Source organism: Mobula birostris, chromosome 8, assembly GCF_030028105.1.
Source record: "Mobula birostris isolate sMobBir1 chromosome 8, sMobBir1.hap1, whole genome shotgun sequence".
Taxonomy (NCBI): Eukaryota; Metazoa; Chordata; class Chondrichthyes; order Myliobatiformes; family Myliobatidae; genus Mobula; species Mobula birostris.
The window spans coordinates 1,422,515-1,441,476 of NC_092377.1; the positions used below are offsets into that span (position 1 = coordinate 1,422,515).

The following is an 18,962-nucleotide window of genomic DNA, read 5'->3' on the forward strand; positions in this document are numbered from 1 at the left end:
TGATGACAAGTTTCCTCTGAATAGAGGCCCACGCCTATGCCCACATGTCCTTGACAGCGTCTACACGGGCTGACAGGCTGGTTAAGAAGGCCCATGACACGCTGGCCTTTATTAGTTGAGGCATGGAGTTAAAAAGTCAGGAAGTTATATTGCAGCTTTTTAAAACGCTACTTAGGCTGCATCTGGAATATTGCATACCATTCTGGCCACCCCATTGCAGGAAGGATGTCGAGACTTTGAAGAGAGTGCAGAAGAGGTTTTCTAGGATGCTGCCTGGATTAGAGGATGTGCGTGATGATGAGAGGCTGGATAAACTTGGGCTGTTCTCCCTGGATCAGCTGAGGGGAGATCTCTAGCTCAGCCAGGCACCTGGGTCAGCATGAATGAGAAGGGCTGAAGGGCCTGTTCTGATGTTGGATAATTTTATGAATCTAAAGCTGAACATAACGCGCCCTCCTACCCCCTATACATAGCCTGGGTAATGCCACAGTGTGCACTGTCTACAAAATGCAGTGGTTACTCACCAAGGCTACTCAAACAGCCCTTCCCACACCCTCCCCATTTCCCACCCATGAACACCACCGCCTGCAAGTTCCCTCCCAGCCACACACTGTCCCTACAGGGAAATATATTACCAGACCCTCACCATCTCTGGGTCAAACTCTCTCCTCAAGTGCAGTAAAGGAGCACCGTTAGCACACGAACTGGAAAGTGGCTCAGCTCGTGTGTGTGAGAGAGATTGTCCATGTATATGGTATGAGAGTCTCCCGGTGTGTGTGGGAGGGAGACTGTCCACGTACACGGTGTGAGAGTCTCCCGGTGTGTGCGAGGGAGACTGTCCACGTACACGGTGTGAGAGTCTCCGGGTGTGTGTGGGAGGGAGACTGTCCACGTACACGGTGTGAGAGTCTCCCGGTGTGTGGGAGGGAGACTGTCCACGTACATGGTGTGAGAGTCTCCCGGTGTGTGTGGGAGGGAGACTGTCCACGTACACGGTGTGAGAGTCTCCCGGTGTGTGCGAGAGAGACTGTCCACGTACACGGTGTGAGAGTCTCCGGGTGTGTGGGAGGGAGACTGTCCACGTACACGGTGTGAGAGTCTCCCGGTGTGTGCGAGAGAGACTGTCCACGTACACGGTGTGAGAGTCTCCGGGTGTGTGTGGGAGCGAGACTGTCCACGTACACGGTGTGAGAGTCTCCCGGTGTGTGGGAGGGAGACTGTCCACGTACACGGTGTGAGAGTCTCCCGGTGTGTGCGAGGGAGACTGTCCATGTACACGGTATGAGAGGCTCCCGGTGTGTGCGAGGGAGACTGTCCACATATACGGTATGAGAGTCTCCCGGTGTGTGCGAGAGATTGTCCACGTACACGGTATGAGTCTCCCTGTGTGCGAGGGAGATTGTCCACGTACACGGTATGAGTCTCCCGGTGTGTGCGAGGCAGATTGTCCACTTATACGGTATGACAGGCTCCCGGTGTGTGCAAGGGAGACTCGCCGGTGTGTGAGAGGGAGACTCGCCGGTGTGTGTGAGGGAGACTCGCCGGTGTGTGGGAGGGAGACTCGCCAGTGTGTGTGAGGGAATTTCTCAGTGTGTGAGGGAGACTCGCCGGTGTGTGTGAGGGAATTTCTCAGTGTGTGAGGGAGACTCGCCGGTGTGTGTGAGGGAGACTCGCCGGTGTGTGTGAGGGAATTTCTCAGTGTGTGAGGGAGACTTGCCGGTGTGTGAGGGAATTTCTCAGTGTGTGAGGGAGACTCGCCGGTGTGTGTGAGGGAGACTCGCCGGTGTGTGAGAGGGAATTTCTCAGTGTGTGAGGGAGACTCGCCGGTGTGTGTGAGGGAGACTCGCCGGTGTGTGAGAGGGAATTTCTCAGTGTGTGAGGGAGACTAGGCGGTGTGTGAGAGGGAGACTCGCCGGTGTGTGAGAGGGAATTTCTCAGTGTGTGAGGGAGACTCGCCGGTGTGTGTGAGGGAATTTCTCAGTGTGTGAGGGAGACTCGCCAGTGTGTGTGAGGGAGACTCGCCGGTGTGTGGGAGGGAGACTCGCCGGTGTCTGAGAGGGAATTTCTCAGTGTGTGAGGGAGACTCGCCGGTGTGTGTGAGGGAGACTCGCCAGTGTGTGGGAGGGAGACTCGCCAGTGTGTGGGAGGGAGACTCGCCGGTGTGTGGGAGGGAGACTCGCCGGTGTGTGTGAGGGAGACTCGCCGGTGTGTGTGAGGGAATTTCTCAGTGTGTGAGGGAATTTCTCAGTGTGTGAGGGAGACTCGCCGGTGTGTGTGAGGGAATTTCTCAGTGTGTGGGGGAGACTCGCCGGTGTGTGAGAGGGAATTTCTCAGTGTGTGAGGGAGACTCGCCGGTGTGTGTGAGGGAATTTCTCAGTGTGTGAGGGAGACTCGCCGGTGTGTGAGAGGGAATTTCTCAGTGTGTGAGGGAGACTCGCCGGTGTGTGAGAGGGAATTTCTCAGTGTGTGAGGGAGACTCGCCGGTGTGTGTGAGGGAGACTCGCCGGTGTGTGAGAAGGAATTTCTCAGTGTGTGAGGGAGACTCGCCGGTGTGTGTGAGGGAATTTCTCAGTGTGTGAGGGAGACTCGCCGGTGTGTGAGAGGGAATTTCTCAGTGTGTGGGGGAGACTCGCCGGTGTGTGTGAGGGAGACTCGCCGGTGTGTGAGAGGGAATTTCTCAGTGTGTGAGGGAGACTCACCGGTGTGTGTGAGGGAATTTCTCAGTGTGTGAGGGAGACTCGCCGGTGTGTGTGAGGGAATTTCTCAGTGTGTGAGGGAGACTCGCCGGTGTGTGAGAGGGAGACTCGCCGGTGTGTGTGAGGGAATTTCTCAGTGTGTGAGGGAGACTCGCCGGTGTGTGAGAGGGAATTTCTCAGTGTGTGAGGGAGACTCGCCGGTGTGTGAGAGGGAATTTCTCAGTGTGTGAGGGAGACTCGCCGGTGTGTGTGAGGGAATTTCTCAGTGTGTGAGAGAGACTCGCCGGTGTGTGTGAGGGAGACTCGCCGGTGTGTGTGAGGGAATTTCTCAGTGTGTGAGGGAGACTCGCCGGTGTGTGAGAGGGAATTTCTCAGTGTGTGTGAGGGAGACTCGCCGGTGTGTGTGAGGGAATTTCTCAGTGTGTGTGAGGGAGACTCGCCAGTGTGTGTGAGGGAATTTCTCAGTGTGTGAGGGAGACTCGCCGGTGTGTGTGAGGGAATTTCTCAGTGTGTGAGGGAGACTCGCAGGTGTGTGTGAGGGAGACTCGCCGGTGTGTGAGAGGGAATTTCTCAGTGTGTGAGGGAGACTCGCCGGTGTGTGAGAGGGAATTTCTCAGTGTGTGAGGGAGACTAGGCGGTGTGTGAGAGGGAGACTCGCCGGTGTGTGAGAGGGAATTTCTCAGTGTGTGAGGGAGACTCACCGGTGTGTGTGAGGGAATTTCTCAGTGTGTGAGGGAGACTCGCCGGTGTGTGTGAGGGAATTTCTCAGTGTGTGAGGGAGACTCGCCGGTGTGTGTGAGGGAGACTCGCCGGTGTGTGTGAGGGAATTTCTCAGTGTGTGAGGGAGACTCGCCGGTGTGTGAGAGGGAATTTCACAGTGTGTGTGAGGGAGACTCGCCGGTGTGTGTGAGGGAATTTCTCAGTGTGTGAGGGAATTTCTCAGTGTGTGAGGGAGACTCGCCGGTGTGTGTGAGGGAATTTCTCAGTGTGTGGGGGAGACTCGCCGGTGTGTGAGAGGGAATTTCTCAGTGTGTGAGGGAGACTCGCCGGTGTGTGTGAGGGAATTTCTCAGTGTGTGAGGGAGACTCGCCGGTGTGTGAGAGGGAATTTCTCAGTGTGTGAGGGAGACTCGCCGGTGTGTGAGAGGGAATTTCTCAGTGTGTGAGGGAGACTCGCCGGTGTGTGTGAGGGAGACTCGCCGGTGTGTGAGAAGGAATTTCTCAGTGTGTGAGGGAGACTCGCCGGTGTGTGTGAGGGAATTTCTCAGTGTGTGAGGGAGACTCGCCGGTGTGTGAGAGGGAATTTCTCAGTGTGTGGGGGAGACTCGCCGGTGTGTGTGAGGGAGACTCGCCGGTGTGTGAGAGGGAATTTCTCAGTGTGTGAGGGAGACTCACCGGTGTGTGTGAGGGAATTTCTCAGTGTGTGAGGGAGACTCGCCGGTGTGTGTGAGGGAATTTCTCAGTGTGTGAGGGAGACTCGCCGGTGTGTGAGAGGGAGACTCGCCGGTGTGTGTGAGGGAATTTCTCAGTGTGTGAGGGAGACTCGCCGGTGTGTGAGAGGGAATTTCTCAATGTGTGAGGGAGACTCGCCGGTGTGTGAGAGGGAATTTCTCAGTGTGTGAGGGAGACTCGCCGGTGTGTGTGAGGGAATTTCTCAGTGTGTGAGAGAGACTCGCCGGTGTGTGTGAGGGAGACTCGCCGGTGTGTGTGAGGGAATTTCTCAGTGTGTGAGGGAGACTCGCCGGTGTGTGAGAGGGAATTTCTCAGTCTGTGTGAGGGAGACTCGCCGGTGTGTGTGAGGGAATTTCTCAGTGTGTGTGAGGGAGACTCGCCAGTGTGTGTGAGGGAATTTCTCAGTGTGTGAGGGAGACTCGCCGGTGTGTGTGAGGGAATTTCTCAGTGTGTGAGGGAGACTCGCCGGTGTGTGTGAGGGAGACTCGCCGGTGTGTGAGAGGGAATTTCTCAGTGTGTGAGGGAGACTCGCCGGTGTGTGAGAGGGAATTTCTCAGTGTGTGAGGGAGACTAGGCGGTGTGTGAGAGGGAGACTCGCCGGTGTGTGAGAGGGAATTTCTCAGTGTGTGAGGGAGACTCACCGGTGTGTGTGAGGGAATTTCTCAGTGTGTGAGGGAGACTCGCCGGTGTGTGTGAGGGAATTTCTCAGTGTGTGAGGGAGACTCGCCGGTGTGTGTGAGGGAGACTCGCCGGTGTGTGTGAGGGAATTTCTCAGTGTGTGAGGGAGACTCGCCGGTGTGTGAGAGGGAATTTCTCAGTGTGTGTGAGGGAGACTCGCCGGTGTGTGTGAGGGAATTTCTCAGTGTGTGTGAGGGAGACTCGCCAGTGTGTGTGAGGGAATTTCTCAGTGTGTGAGGGAGACTCGCCGGTGTGTGTGAGGGAATTTCTCAGTGTGTGAGGGAGACTCGCCGGTGTGTGTGAGGGAGACTCGCAGGTGTGTGTGAGGGAATTTCTCAGTGTGTGAGGGAGACTCGCCGGTGTGTGTGAGGGAGACTCGCCGGTGTGTGAGAGGGAATTTCTCAGTGTGTGAGTGAGACTCGCCGGTGTGTGTGAGGGAGACTCGCCGGTGTGTGAGAGGGAATTTCTCAGTGTGTGAGGGAGACTAGGCGGTGTGTGAGAGGGAGACTCGCCGGTGTGTGAGAGGGAATTTCTCAGTGTGTGAGGGAGACTCGCCGGTGTGTGTGAGGGAATTTCTCAGTGTGTGAGGGAGACTCGCCAGTGTGTGTGAGGGAGACTCGCCGGTGTGTGGGAGGGAGACTCGCCGGTGTGTGAGAGGGAATTTCTCAGTGTGTGAGGGAGACTCGCCGGTGTGTGTGAGGGAGACTCGCCGGTGTGTGTGAGGGAGACTCGCCGGTGTGTGGGAGGGAGACTCGCCAGTGTGTGGGAGGGAGACTCACCAGTGTGTGTGAGGGAGACTCGCCGGTGTGTGTGAGGGAATTTCTCAGTGTGTGAGGGAGACTCGCCGGTGTGTGTGAGGGAGACTCGCCGGTGTGTGTGAGGGAATTTCTCAGTGTGTGAGGGAGACTTGCCGGTGTGTGAGGGAATTTCTCAGTGTGTGAGGGAGACTCGCCGGTGTGTGTGAGGGAGACTCGCCGGTGTGTGTGAGGGAGACTCGCCGGTGTGTGAGAGGGAATTTCTCAGTGTGTGAGGGAGACTAGGCGGTGTGTGAGAGGGAGACTCGCCGGTGTGTGAGAGGGAATTTCTCAGTGTGTGAGGGAGACTCGCCGGTGTGTGTGAGGGAATTTCTCAGTGTGTGAGGGAGACTCGCCAGTGTGTGTGAGGGAGACTCGCCGGTGTGTGAGAGGGAATTTCTGAGTGTGTGAGGGAGACTCGCCAGTGTGTGGGAGGGAGACTCGCCGGTGTGTGTGAGGGAGACTCGCCGGTGTGTGTGAGGGAGACTCGCCGGTGTGTGTGAGGGAATTTCTCAGTGTGTGAGGGAGACTCGCCGGTGTGTGTGAGGGAGACTCGCCGGTGTGTGGGAGGGAGACTCGCCGGTGTGTGTGAGGGAATTTCTCAGTGTGTGGGGGAGACTCGCCGGTGTGTGTGAGGGAATTTCTCAGTGTGTGAGGGAGACTCGCCGGTGTGTGAGAGGGAATTTCTCAGTGTGTGAGGGAGACTCGCCGGTGTGTGAGAGGGAATTTCTCAGTGTGTGAGGGAGACTCGCCGGTGTGTGTGAGGGAATTTCTCAGTGTGTGAGGGAGACTCGCCGGTGTGTGTGAGGGAGACTCGCCGGTGTGTGAGAGGGAATTTCTCAGTGTGTGAGGGAGACTAGGCGGTGTGTGAGAGGGAGACTCCCCGGTGTGTGAGAAGGAATTTCTCAGTGTGTGAGGGAGACTCGCCGGTGTGTGTGAGGGAATTTCTCAGTGTGTGAGGGAGACTCGCCGGTGTGTGAGAGGGAATTTCTCAGTGTGTGGGGGAGACTCGCCGGTGTGTGTGAGGGAGACTCGCCGGTGTGTGAGAGGGAATTTCTCAGTGTGTGAGGGAGACTCACCGGTGTGTGTGAGGGAATTTCTCAGTGTGTGAGGGAGACTCGCCGGTGTGTGTGAGGGAATTTCTCAGTGTGTGAGGGAGACTCGCCGGTGTGTGTGAGGGAGACTCGCCGGTGTGTGTGAGGGAATTTCTCAGTGTGTGAGGGAGACTCGCCGGTGTGTGAGAGGGAATTTCTCAGTGTGTGTGAGTGAGACTCGCCGGTGTGTGTGAGGGAATTTCTCAGTGTGTGTGAGGGAGACTCGCCAGTGTGTGTGAGGGAATTTCTCAGTGTGTGAGGGAGACTCGCCGGTGTGTGTGAGGGAATTTCTCAGTGTGTCAGGGAGACTCGCCGGTGTGTGTGAGGGAGAGTCGCCGGTGTGTGTGAGGGAATTTCTCAGTGTGTGAGGGAGACTCACCGGTGTGTGTGAGGGAATTTCTCAGTGTGTGAGGGAGACTCGCCGGTGTGTGTGAGGGAATTTCTCAGTGTGTGAGGGAGACTCGCCGGTGTGTGTGAGGGAGACTCGCCGGTGTGTGTGAGGGAATTTCTCAGTGTGTGTGAGGGAGACTCGCCAGTGTGTGTGAGGGAATTTCTCAGTGTGTGAGGGAGACTCGCCGGTGTGTGTGAGGGAATTTCTCAGTGTGTGAGGGAGACTCGCCGGTGTGTGTGAGGGAGACTCGCAGGTGTGTGTGAGGGAATTTCTCAGTGTGTGAGGGAGACTCGCCGGTGTGTGTGAGGGAGACTCGCCGGTGTGTGAGAGGGAATTTCTCAGTGTGTGAGGGAGACTCGCCGGTGTGTGTGAGGGAATTTCTCAGTGTGTGAAGGAGACTCGCCAGTGTGTGTGAGGGAGACTCGCCGGTGTGTGGGAGGGAGACTCGCCGGTGTGTGAGAGGGAATTTCTCAGTGTGTGAGGGAGACTCGCCGGTGTGTGTGAGGAAGACTCGCCAGTGTGTGGGAGGGAGACTCGCCAGTGTGTGTGAGGGAGACTCGCCAGTGTGTGTGAGGGAGACTCGCCGGTGTGTGTGAGGGAGACTCGCCGGTGTGTGTGAGGGAATTTCTCAGTGTGTGAGGGAGACTCGCCGGTGTGTGAGAGGGAATTTCTCAGTGTGTGAGGGAGACTCGCCGGTGTGTGTGAGGGAGACTCGCCGGTGTGTGTGAGGGAATTTCTCAGTGTGTGGGGGAGACTCGCCGGTGTGTGAGAGGGAATTTCTCAGTGTGTGAGGGAGACTCGCCGGTGTGTGTGAGGGAATTTCTCAGTGTGTGAGAGAGACTCGCCGGTGTGTGTGAGGGAGACTCGCCGGTGTGTGTGAGGGAATTTCTCAGTGTGTGAGGGAGACTCGCCGGTGTGTGAGAGGGAATTTCTCAGTGTGTGTGAGGGAGACTCGCCGGTGTGTGTGAGGGAATTTCTCAGTGTGTGTGAGGGAGACTCGCCAGTGTGTGTGAGGGAATTTCTCAGTGTGTGAGGGAGACTCGCCGGTGTGTGTGAGGGAATTTCTCAGTGTGTGAGGGAGACTCGCCGGTGTGTGTGAGGGAGACTCGCCGGTGTGTGAGAGGGAATTTCTCAGTGTGTGAGGGAGACTCGCCGGTGTGTGAGAGGGAATTTCTCAGTGTGTGAGGGAGACTAGGCGGTGTGTGAGAGGGAGACTCGCCGGTGTGTGAGAGGGAATTTCTCAGTGTGTGAGGGAGACTCACCGGTGTGTGTGAGGGAATTTCTCAGTGTGTGAGGGAGACTCGCCGGTGTGTGTGAGGGAATTTCTCAGTGTGTGAGGGAGACTCGCCGGTGTGTGTGAGGGAGACTCGCCGGTGTGTGTGAGGGAATTTCTCAGTGTGTGAGGGAGACTCGCCGGTGTGTGAGAGGGAATTTCTCAGTGTGTGTGAGGGAGACTCGCCGTTGTGTGTGAGGGAATTTCTCAGTGTGTGTGAGGGAGACTCGCCAGTGTGTGTGAGGGAATTTCTCAGTGTGTGAGGGAGACTCGCCGGTGTGTGTGAGGGAATTTCTCAGTGTGTGAGGGAGACTCGCCGGTGTGTGTGAGGGAGACTCGCAGGTGTGTGTGAGGGAATTTCTCAGTGTGTGAGGGAGACTCGCCGGTGTGTGTGAGGGAGACTCGCCGGTGTGTGAGAGGGAATTTCTCAGTGTGTGAGTGAGACTCGCCGGTGTGTGTGAGGGAGACTCGCCGGTGTGTGAGAGGGAATTTCTCAGTGTGTGAGGGAGACTAGGCGGTGTGTGAGAGGGAGACTCGCCGGTGTGTGAGAGGGAATTTCTCAGTGTGTGAGGGAGACTCGCCGGTGTGTGTGAGGGAATTTCTCAGTGTGTGAGGGAGACTCGCCAGTGTGTGTGAGGGAGACTCGCCGGTGTGTGGGAGGGAGACTCGCCGGTGTGTGAGAGGGAATTTCTCAGTGTGTGAGGGAGACTCGCCGGTGTGTGTGAGGGAGACTCGCCGGTGTGTGTGAGGGAGACTCGCCGGTGTGTGGGAGGGAGACTCGCCAGTGTGTGGGAGGGAGACTCACCAGTGTGTGTGAGGGAGACTCGCCGGTGTGTGTGAGGGAATTTCTCAGTGTGTGAGGGAGACTCGCCGGTGTGTGTGAGGGAGACTCGCCGGTGTGTGTGAGGGAATTTCTCAGTGTGTGAGGGAGACTTGCCGGTGTGTGAGGGAATTTCTCAGTGTGTGAGGGAGACTCGCCGGTGTGTGTGAGGGAGACTCGCCGGTGTGTGAGAGGGAATTTCTCAGTGTGTGAGGGAGACTAGGCGGTGTGTGAGAGGGAGACTCGCCGGTGTGTGAGAGGGAATTTCTCAGTGTGTGAGGGAGACTCGCCGGTGTGTGTGAGGGAATTTCTCAGTGTGTGAGGGAGACTCGCCAGTGTGTGTGAGGGAGACTCGCCGGTGTGTGAGAGGGAATTTCTGAGTGTGTGAGGGAGACTCGCCAGTCTGTGGGAGGGAGACTCGCCGGTGTGTGTGAGGGAGACTCGCCGGTGTGTGTGAGGGAGACTCGCCGGTGTGTGTGAGGGAATTTCTCAGTGTGTGAGGGAGACTCGCCGGTGTGTGTGAGGGAGACTCGCCGGTGTGTGGGAGGGAGACTCGCCGGTGTGTGTGAGGGAATTTCTCAGTGTGTGGGGGAGACTCGCCGGTGTGTGTGAGGGAATTTCTCAGTGTGTGAGGGAGACTCGCCGGTGTGTGAGAGGGAATTTCTCAGTGTGTGAGGGAGACTCGCCGGTGTGTGAGAGGGAATTTCTCAGTGTGTGAGGGAGACTCGCCGGTGTGTGTGAGGGAGACTCGCCGGTGTGTGAGAGGGAATTTCTCAGTGTGTGAGGGAGACTAGGCGGTGTGTGAGAGGGAGACTCCCCGGTGTGTGAGAAGGAATTTCTCAGTGTGTGAGGGAGACTCGCCGGTGTGTGTGAGGGAATTTCTCAGTGTGTGAGGGAGACTCGCCGGTGTGTGAGAGGGAATTTCTCAGTGTGTGGGGGAGACTCGCCGGTGTGTGAGAGGGAATTTCTCAGTGTGTGAGGGAGACTCACCGGTGTGTGTGAGGGAATTTCTCAGTGTGTGAGGGAGACTCGCCGGTGTGTGTGAGGGAATTTCTCAGTGTGTGAGGGAGACTCGCCGGTGTGTGTGAGGGAGACTCGCCGGTGTGTGTGAGGGAATTTCTCAGTGTGTGAGGGAGACTCGCCGGTGTGTGAGAGGGAATTTCTCAGTGTGTGTGAGGGAGACTCGCCGGTGTGTGTGAGGGAATTTCTCAGTGTGTGTGAGGGAGACTCGCCAGTGTGTGTGAGGGAATTTCTCAGTGTGTGACGGAGACTCGCCGGTGTGTGTGAGGGAATTTCTCAGTGTGTGAGGGAGACTCGCCGGTGTGTGTGAGGGAGAGTCGCCGGTGTGTGTGAGGGAATTTCTCAGTGTGTGAGGGAGACTCACCGGTGTGTGTGAGGGAATTTCTCAGTGTGTGAGGGAGACTCGCCGGTGTGTGTGAGGGAATTTCTCAGTGTGTGAGGGAGACTCGCCGGTGTGTGTGAGGGAGACTCGCCGGTGTGTGTGAGGGAATTTCTCAGTGTGTGTGAGGGAGACTCGCCAGTGTGTGTGAGGGAATTTCTCAGTGTGTGAGGGAGACTCGCCGGTGTGTGTGAGGGAATTTCTCAGTGTGTGAGGGAGACTCGCCGGTGTGTGTGAGGGAGACTCGCAGGTGTGTGTGAGGGAATTTCTCAGTGTGTGAGGGAGACTCGCCGGTGTGTGTGAGGGAGACTCGCCGGTGTGTGAGAGGGAATTTCTCAGTGTGTGAGGGAGACTCGCCGGTGTGTGTGAGGGAATTTCTCAGTGTGTGAGGAAGACTCGCCAGTGTGTGTGAGGGAGACTCGCCGGTGTGTGGGAGGGAGACTCGCCGGTGTGTGAGAGGGAATTTCTCAGTGTGTGAGGGAGACTCGCCGGTGTGTGTGAGGGAGACTCGCCAGTGTGTGGGAGGGAGACTCGCCAGTGTGTGTGAGGGAGACTCGCCGGTGTGTGTGAGGGAGACTCGCCGGTGTGTGTGAGGGAATTTCTCAGTGTGTGAGGGAGACTCGCCGGTGTGTGTGAGGGAGACTCGCCGGTGTGTGGGAGGGAGACTCGCCGGTGTGTGTGAGGGAGACTCGCCGGTGTGTGTGAGGGAATTTCTCAGTGTGTGGGGGAGACTCGCCGGTGTGTGTGAGGGAATTTCTCAGTGTGTGAGGGAGACTCGCCGGTGTGTGAGAGGGAATTTCTCAGTGTGTGAGGGAGACTCGCCGGTGTGTGAGAGGGAATTTCTCAGTGTGTGGGGGAGACTCGCCGGTGTGTGTGAGGGAGACTCGCCGGCGTGTGAGAGGGAATTTCTCAGTGTGTGAGGGAGACTCGCCGGTGTGTGAGAGGGAATTTCTCAGTGTGTGAGGGAGACTCACCGGTGTGTGTGAGGGAATTTCTCAGTGTGTGAGGGAGACTCGCCGGTGTGTGTGAGGGAATTTCTCAGTGTGTGAGGGAGACTCGCCGGTGTGTGTGAGGGAATTTCTCAGTGTGTGAGGGAGACTCGCTGGTGTGTGTGAGGGAATTTCTCAGTGTGTGAGGGAGACTCGCCGGTGTGTGTGAGGGAGACTCGCCGGTGTGTGTGAGGGAGACTCGCCGGTGTGTGAGAGGGAATTTCTCAGTGTGTGAGGGAGACTCGCCGGTGTGTGAGAGGGAATTTCTCAGTGTGTGAGGGAGACTAGGCGGTGTGTGAGAGGGAGACTCGCCGGTGTGTGAGAGGGAATTTCTCAGTGTGTGAGGGAGACTCACCGGTGTGTGTGAGGGAATTTCTCAGTGTGTGAGGGAGACTCGCCGGTGTGTGTGAGGGAATTTCTCAGTGTGTGAGGGAGACTCGCCGGTGTGTGTGAGGGAGACTCGCCGGTGTGTGTGAGGGAATTTCTCAGTGTGTGAGGGAGACTCGCCGGTGTGTGAGAGGGAATTTCTCAGTGTGTGTGAGGGAGACTCGCCGGTGTGTGTGAGGGAATTTCTCAGTCTGTGTGAGGGAGACTCGCCAGTGTGTGTGAGGGAATTTCTCAGTGTGTGAGGGAGACTCGCCGGTGTGTGTGAGGGAATTTCTCAGTGTGTGAGGGAGACTCGCCGGTGTGTGTGAGGGAGACTCGCAGGTGTGTGTGAGGGAATTTCTCAGTGTGTGAGGGAGACTCGCCGGTGTGTGTGAGGGAGACTCGCCGGTGTGTGAGAGGGAATTTCTCAGTGTGTGAGGGAGACTCGCCGGTGTGTGTGAGGGAGACTCGCCGGTGTGTGAGAGGGAATTTCTCAGTGAGTGAGGGAGACTAGGCGGTGTGTGAGAGGGAGACTCGCCGGTGTGTGAGAGGGAATTTCTCAGGGTGTGAGGGAGACTCGCCAGTGTGTGTGAGGGAGACTCGCCGGTGTGTGGGAGGGAGACTCGCCGGTGTGTGGGAGGGAGACTCGCCGGTGTGTGAGAGGGAATTTCTCAGTGTGTGAGGGAGACTCGCCGGTGTGTGTGAGGGAGACTCGCCAGTGTGTGGGAGGGAGACTCGCCAGTGTGTGTGAGGGAGACTCGCAGGTGTGTGTGAGGGAGACTCGCCGGTGTGTGGGAGGGAGACTCGCCAGTGTGTGTGAGGGAATTTCTCAGTGTGTGAGGGAGACTCGCCGGTGTGTGTGAGGGAATTTCTCAGTGTGTGAGGGAGACTCGCCGGTGTGTGTGAGGGAGACTCGCCGGTGTGTGTGAGGGAGACTCGCCGGTGTGTGTGAGGGAATTTCTCAGTGTGTGTGAGGGAGACTCGCCAGTGTGTGTGAGGGAATTTCTCAGTGTGTGAGGGAGACTCGCCGGTGTGTGTGAGGGAATTTCTCAGTGTGTGAGGGAGACTCGCCGGTGTGTGTGAGGGAGACTCGCAGGTGTGTGTGAGGGAATTTCTCAGTGTGTGAGGGAGACTCGCCGGTGTGTGTGAGGGAGACTCGCCGGTGTGTGAGAGGGAATTTCTCAGTGTGTGAGGGAGACTCGCCGGTGTGTGTGAGGGAATTTCTCAGTGTGTGAGGGAGACTCGCCAGTGTGTGTGAGGGAGACTCGCCGGTGTGTGGGAGGGAATTTCTCAGTGTGTGAGGGAGACTCGCCGGTGTGTGTGAGGGAGACTCGCCAGTGTGTGGGAGGGAGACTCGCCAGTGTGTGTGAGGGAGACTCGCCGGTGTGTGTGAGGGAGACTCGCCGGTGTGTGTGAGGGAATTTCTCAGTGTGTGAGGGAGACTCGCCGGTGTGTGTGAGGGAATTTGTCAGTGTGTGAGGGAGACTCACCGGTGTCTGTGAGGGAATTTCTCAGTGTGTGAGGGAGACTCGCCGGTGTGTGTGAGGGAATTTCTCAGTGTGTGAGGGAGACTCGCCGGTGTGTGTGAGGGAGACTCGCCGGTGTGTGTGAGGGAATTTCTCAGTGTGTGAGGGAGACTCGCCGGTGTGTGAGAGGGAATTTCTCAGTGTGTGAGGGAGACTCACCGGTGTGTGTGAGGGAATTTCTCAGTGTGTGAGGGAGACTCGCCGGTGTGTGTGAGGGAATTTCTCAGTGTGTGAGGGAGACTCGCCGGTGTGTGTGAGGGAGACTCGCCGGTGTGTGTGAGGGAATTTCTCAGTGTGTGAGGGAGACTTGCCGGTGTGTGAGGGAATTTCTCAGTGTGTGAGGGAGACTCGCCGGTGTGTGTGAGGGAGACTCGCCGGTGTGTGTGAGGGAGACTCGCCGGTGTGTGAGAGGGAATTTCTCAGTGTGTGAGGGAGACTAGGCGGTGTGTGAGAGGGAGACTCGCCGGTGTGTGAGAGGGAATTTCTCAGTGTGTGAGGGAGACTCGCCGGTGTGTGTGAGGGAATTTCTCAGTGTGTGAGGGAGACTCGCCAGTGTGTGTGAGGGAGACTCGCCGGTGTGTGAGAGGGAATTTCTCAGTGTGTGAGGGAGACTCGCCAGTGTGTGGGAGGGAGACTCGCCGGTGTGTGTGAGGGAGACTCGCCGGTGTGTGTGAGGGAATTTCTCAGTGTGTGAGGGAGACTCGCCGGTGTGTGTGAGGGAGACTCGCCGGTGTGTGGGAGGGAGACTCGCCGGTGTGTGTGAGGGAATTTCTCAGTGTGTGGGGGAGACTCGCTGGTGTGTGTGAGGGAATTTCTCAGTGTGTGAGGGAGACTCGCCGGTGTGTGAGAGGGAATTTCTCAGTGTGTGAAGGAGACTCGCCGGTGTGTGAGAGGGAATTTCTCAGTGTGTGAGGGAGACTCGCCGGTGTGTGAGAGGGAATTTCTCAGTGTGTGAGGGAGACTAGGCGGTGTGTGAGAGGGAGACTCGCCGGTGTGTGAGAAGGAATTTCTCAGTGTGTGAGGGAGACTCGCCGGTGTGTGTGAGGGAATTTCTCAGTGTGTGAGGGAGACTCGCCGGTGTGTGAGAGGGAATTTCTCAGTGTGTGGGGGAGACTCGCCGGTGTGTGTGAGGGAGACTCGCCGGTGTGTGAGAGGGAATTTCTCAGTGTGTGAGGGAGACTCACCGGTGTGTGTGAGGGAATTTCTCAGTGTGTGAGGGAGACTCGCCGGTGTGTGTGAGGGAATTTCTCAGTGTGTGAGGGAGACTCGCCGGTGTGTGTGAGGGAATTTCTCAGTGTGTGAGGGAGACTCGCCGGTGTGTGTGAGGGAGACTCGCCGGTGTGTGTGAGGGAATTTCTCAGTGTGTGAGGGAGACTCGCCGGTGTGTGAGAGGGAATTTCTCAGTGTGTGTGAGGGAGACTCGCCGGTGTGTGTGAGGGAATTTCTCAGTGTGTGTGAGGGAGACTCGCCAGTGTGTGTGAGGGAATTTCTCAGTGTGTGAGGGAGACTCGCCGGTGTGTGTGAGGGAATTTCTCAGTGTGTGAGGGAGACTCGCCGGTGTGTGTGAGGGAGAGTCGCCGGTGTGTGAGAGGGAATTTCTCAGTGTGTGAGGGAGACTCGCCGGTGTGTGAGAGGGAATTTCTCAGTGTGTGAGGGAGACTAGGCGGTGTGTGAGAGGGAGACTCGCCGGTGTGTGAGAGGGAATTTCTCAGTGTGTGAGGGAGACTCACCGGTGTGTGTGAGGGAATTTCTCAGTGTGTGAGGGAGACTCGCCGGTGTGTGTGAGGGAATTTCTCAGTGTGTGAGGGAGACTCGCCGGTGTGTGTGAGGGAGACTCGCCGGTGTGTGTGAGGGAATTTCTCAGTGTGTGTGAGGGAGACTCGCCAGTGTGTGTGAGGGAATTTCTCAGTGTGTGAGGGAGACTCGCCGGTGTGTGTGAGGGAATTTCTCAGTGTGTGAGGGAGACTCGCCGGTGTGTGTGAGGGAGACTCGCAGGTGCGTGTGAGGGAATTTCTCAGTGTGTGAGGGAGACTCGCCGGTGTGTGTGAGGGAGACTCGCCGGTGTGTGAGAGGGAATTTCTCAGTGTGTGAGGGAGACTCGCCGGTGTGTGTGAGGGAATTTCTCAGTGTGTGAGGGAGACTCGCCAGTGTGTGTGAGGGAGACTCGCCGGTGTGTGTGAGGGAGACTCGCCAGTGTGTGGGAGGGAGACTCGCCAGTGTGTGTGAGGGAGACTCGCCGGTGTGTGTGAGGGAGACTCGCCGGTGTGTGTGAGGGAATTTCTCAGTGTGTGAGGGAGACTCGCCGGTGTGTGTGAGGGAGACTCGCCGGTGTGTGGGAGGGAGACTCACCGGTGTGTGTGAGGGAGACTCGCCGGTGTGTGTGAGGGAATTTCTCAGTGTGTGGGGGAGACTCGCCGGTGTGTGGGAGGGAATTTCTCAGTGTGTGAGGGAGACTCGCCGGTGTGTGAGAGGGAATTTCTCAGTGTGTGAGGGAGACTCGCCGGTGTGTGAGAGGGAATTTCTCAGTGTGTGAGGGAGACTCGCCGGTGTGTGTGAGGGAGACTCGCCGGTGTGTGAGAAGGAATTTCTCAGTGTGTGAGGGAGACTCGCCGGTGTGTGAGAGGGAATTTCTCAGTGTGTGGGGGAGACTCGCCGGTGTGTGTGAGGGAGACTCGCCGGCGTGTGAGAGGGAATTTCTCAGTGTGTGAGGGAGACTCGCCGGTGTGTGAGAGGGAATTTCTCAGTGTGTGAGGGAGACTCACCGGTGTGTGTGAGGGAATTTCTCAGTGTGTGAGGGAGACTCGCCGGTGTGTGTGAGGGAATTTCTCAGTGTGTGAGGGAGACTCGCCGGTGTGTGTGAGGGAATTTCTCAGTGTGTGAGGGAGACTCGCCGGTGTGTGTGAGGGAATTTCTCAGTGTGTGAGGGAGACTCGCCGGTGTGTGTGAGGGAGACTCGCCGGTGTGTGTGAGGGAGACTCGCCGGTGTGTGAGAGGGAATTTCTCAGTGTGTGAGGGAGACTCGCCGGTGTGTGAGAGGGAATTTCTCAGTGTGTGAGGGAGACTAGGCGGTGTGTGAGAGGGAGACTCGCCGGTGTGTGAGAGGGAATTTCTCAGTGTGTGAGGGAGACTCACCGGTGTGTGTGAGGGAATTTCTCAGTGTGTGAGGGAGACTCGCCGGTGTGTGTGAGGGAATTTCTCAGTGTGTGAGGGAGACTCGCCGGTGTGTGTGAGGGAGACTCGCCGGTGTGTGTGAGGGAATTTCTCAGTGTGTGAGGGAGACTCGCCGGTGTGTGAGAGGGAATTTCTCAGTGTGTGTGAGGGAGACTCGCCGGTGTGTGTGAGGGAATTTCTCAGTGTGTGTGAGGGAGACTCGCCAGTGTGTGTGAGGGAATTTCTCAGTGTGTGAGGGAGACTCGCCGGTGTGTGTGAGGGAATTTCTCAGTGTGTGAGGGAGACTCGCCGGTGTGTGTGAGGGAGACTCGCAGGTGTGTGTGAGGGAATTTCTCAGTGTGTGAGGGAGACTCGCCGGTGTGTGTGAGGGAGACTCGCCGGTGTGTGAGAGGGAATTTCTCAGTGTGTGAGGGAGACTCGCCGGTGTGTGTGAGGGAGACTCGCCGGTGTGTGAGAGGGAATTTCTCAGTGAGTGAGGGAGACTAGGCGGTGTGTGAGAGGGAGACTCGCCGGTGTGTGAGAGGGAATTTCTCAGTGTGTGAGGGAGACTCGCCGGTGTGTGTGAGGGAATTTCTCAGTGTGTGAGGGAGACTCGCCAGTGTGTGTGAGGGAGACTCGCCGGTGTGTGGGAGGGAGACTCGCCGGTGTGTGAGAGGGAATTTCTCAGTGTGTGAGGGAGACTCGCCGGTGTGTGTGAGGGAGACTCGCCAGTGTGTGGGAGGGAGACTCGCCAGTGTGTGTGAGGGAGACTCGCCGGTGTGTGTGAGGGAGACTCGCCGGTGTGTGGGAGGGAGACTCGCCAGTGTGTGTGAGGGAATTTCTCAGTGTGTGAGGGAGACTCGCCGGTGTGTGTGAGGGAATTTCTCAGTGTGTGAGGGAGACTCGCCGGTGTGTGTGAGGGAGACTCGCCGGTGTGTGTGAGGGAATTTCTCAGTGTGTGTGAGGGAGACTCGCCAGTGTGTGTGAGGGAATTTCTCAGTGTGTGAGGGAGACTCGCCGGTGTGTGTGAGGGAATTTCTCAGTGTGTGAGGGAGACTCGCCGGTGTGTGTGAGGGAGACTCGCAGGTGTGTGTGAGGGAATTTCTCAGTGTGTGAGGGAGACTCGCCGGTGTGTGTGAGGGAGACTCGCCGGTGTGTGAGAGGGAATTTCTCAGTGTGTGAGGGAGACTCGCCGGTGTGTGTGAGGGAATTTCTCAGTGTGTGAGGGAGACTCGCCAGTGTGTGTGAGGGAGACTCGCCGGTGTGTGGGAGGGAGACTCGCCGGTGTGTGTGAGGGAGACTCGCCAGTGTGTGGGAGGGAGACTCGCCAGTGTGTGTGAGGGAGACTCGCCGGTGTGTGTGAGGGAGACTCGCCGGTGTGTGTGAGGGAATTTCTCAGTGTGTGAGGGAGACTCGCCGGTGTGTGTGAGGGAATTTCTCAGTGTGTGAGGGAGACTCACCGGTGTGTGTGAGGGAATTTCTCAGTGTGTGAGGGAGACTCGCCGGTGTGTGTGAGGGAATTTCTCAGTGTGTGAGGGAGACTCGCCGGTGTGTGTGAGGGAGACTCGCCGGTGTGTGTGAGGGAATTTCTCAGTGTGTGAGGGAGACTCGCCGGTGTGTGTGAGGGAGACTCGCCGGTGTGTGGGAGGGAGACTCGCCGGTGTGTGTGAGGGAGACTCGCCGGTGTGTGTGAGGGAATTTCTCAGTGTGTGGGGGAGACTCGCCGGTGTGTGTGAGGGAATTTCTCAGTGTGTGAGGGAGACTCGCCGGTGTGTGAGAGGGAATTTCTCAGTGTGTGAGGGAGACTCGCCGGTGTGTGAGAGGGAATTTCTCAGTGTGTGAGGGAGACTCGCCGGTGTGTGTGAGGGAGACTCGCCGGTGTGTGAGAAGGAATTTCTCAGTGTGTGAGGGAGACTCGCCGGTGTGTGAGAGGGAATTTCTCAGTGTGTGGGGGAGACTCGCCGGTGTGTGTGAGGGAGACTCGCCGGTGTGTGAGAGGGAATTTCTCAGTGTGTGAGGGAGACTCGCCGGTGTGTGAGAGGGAATTTCTCAGTGTGTGAGGGAGACTCACCGGTGTGTGTGAGGGAATTTCTCAGTGTGTGAGGGAGACTCGCCGGTGTGTGTGAGGGAATTTCTCAGTGTGTGAGGGAGACTCGCCGGTGTGTGTGAGGGAGACTCGCCGGTGTGTGTGAGGGAATTTCTCAGTGTGTGAGGGAGACTCGCCGGTGTGTGAGAGGGAATTTCTCAGTGTGTGAGGGAGACTCGCCGGTGTGTGTGAGGGAGACTCGCCGGTGTGTGAGAGGGAATTTCTCAGTGTGTGAGGGAGACTCGCCGG

The 18,962-nt window shown here is 57.5% G+C and overlaps 1 protein-coding gene across 2 annotated transcripts in view; it reads right to left on the reverse strand.

Annotated features, from left to right (window-relative positions):
• The window catches only part of adcy3a (adenylate cyclase 3a), a 209,619-nt gene that overhangs the window by 34,052 nt on the left and 156,605 nt on the right, over positions 1-18,962 (reverse strand). The gene's annotated exons all lie outside the window — the stretch shown is intronic.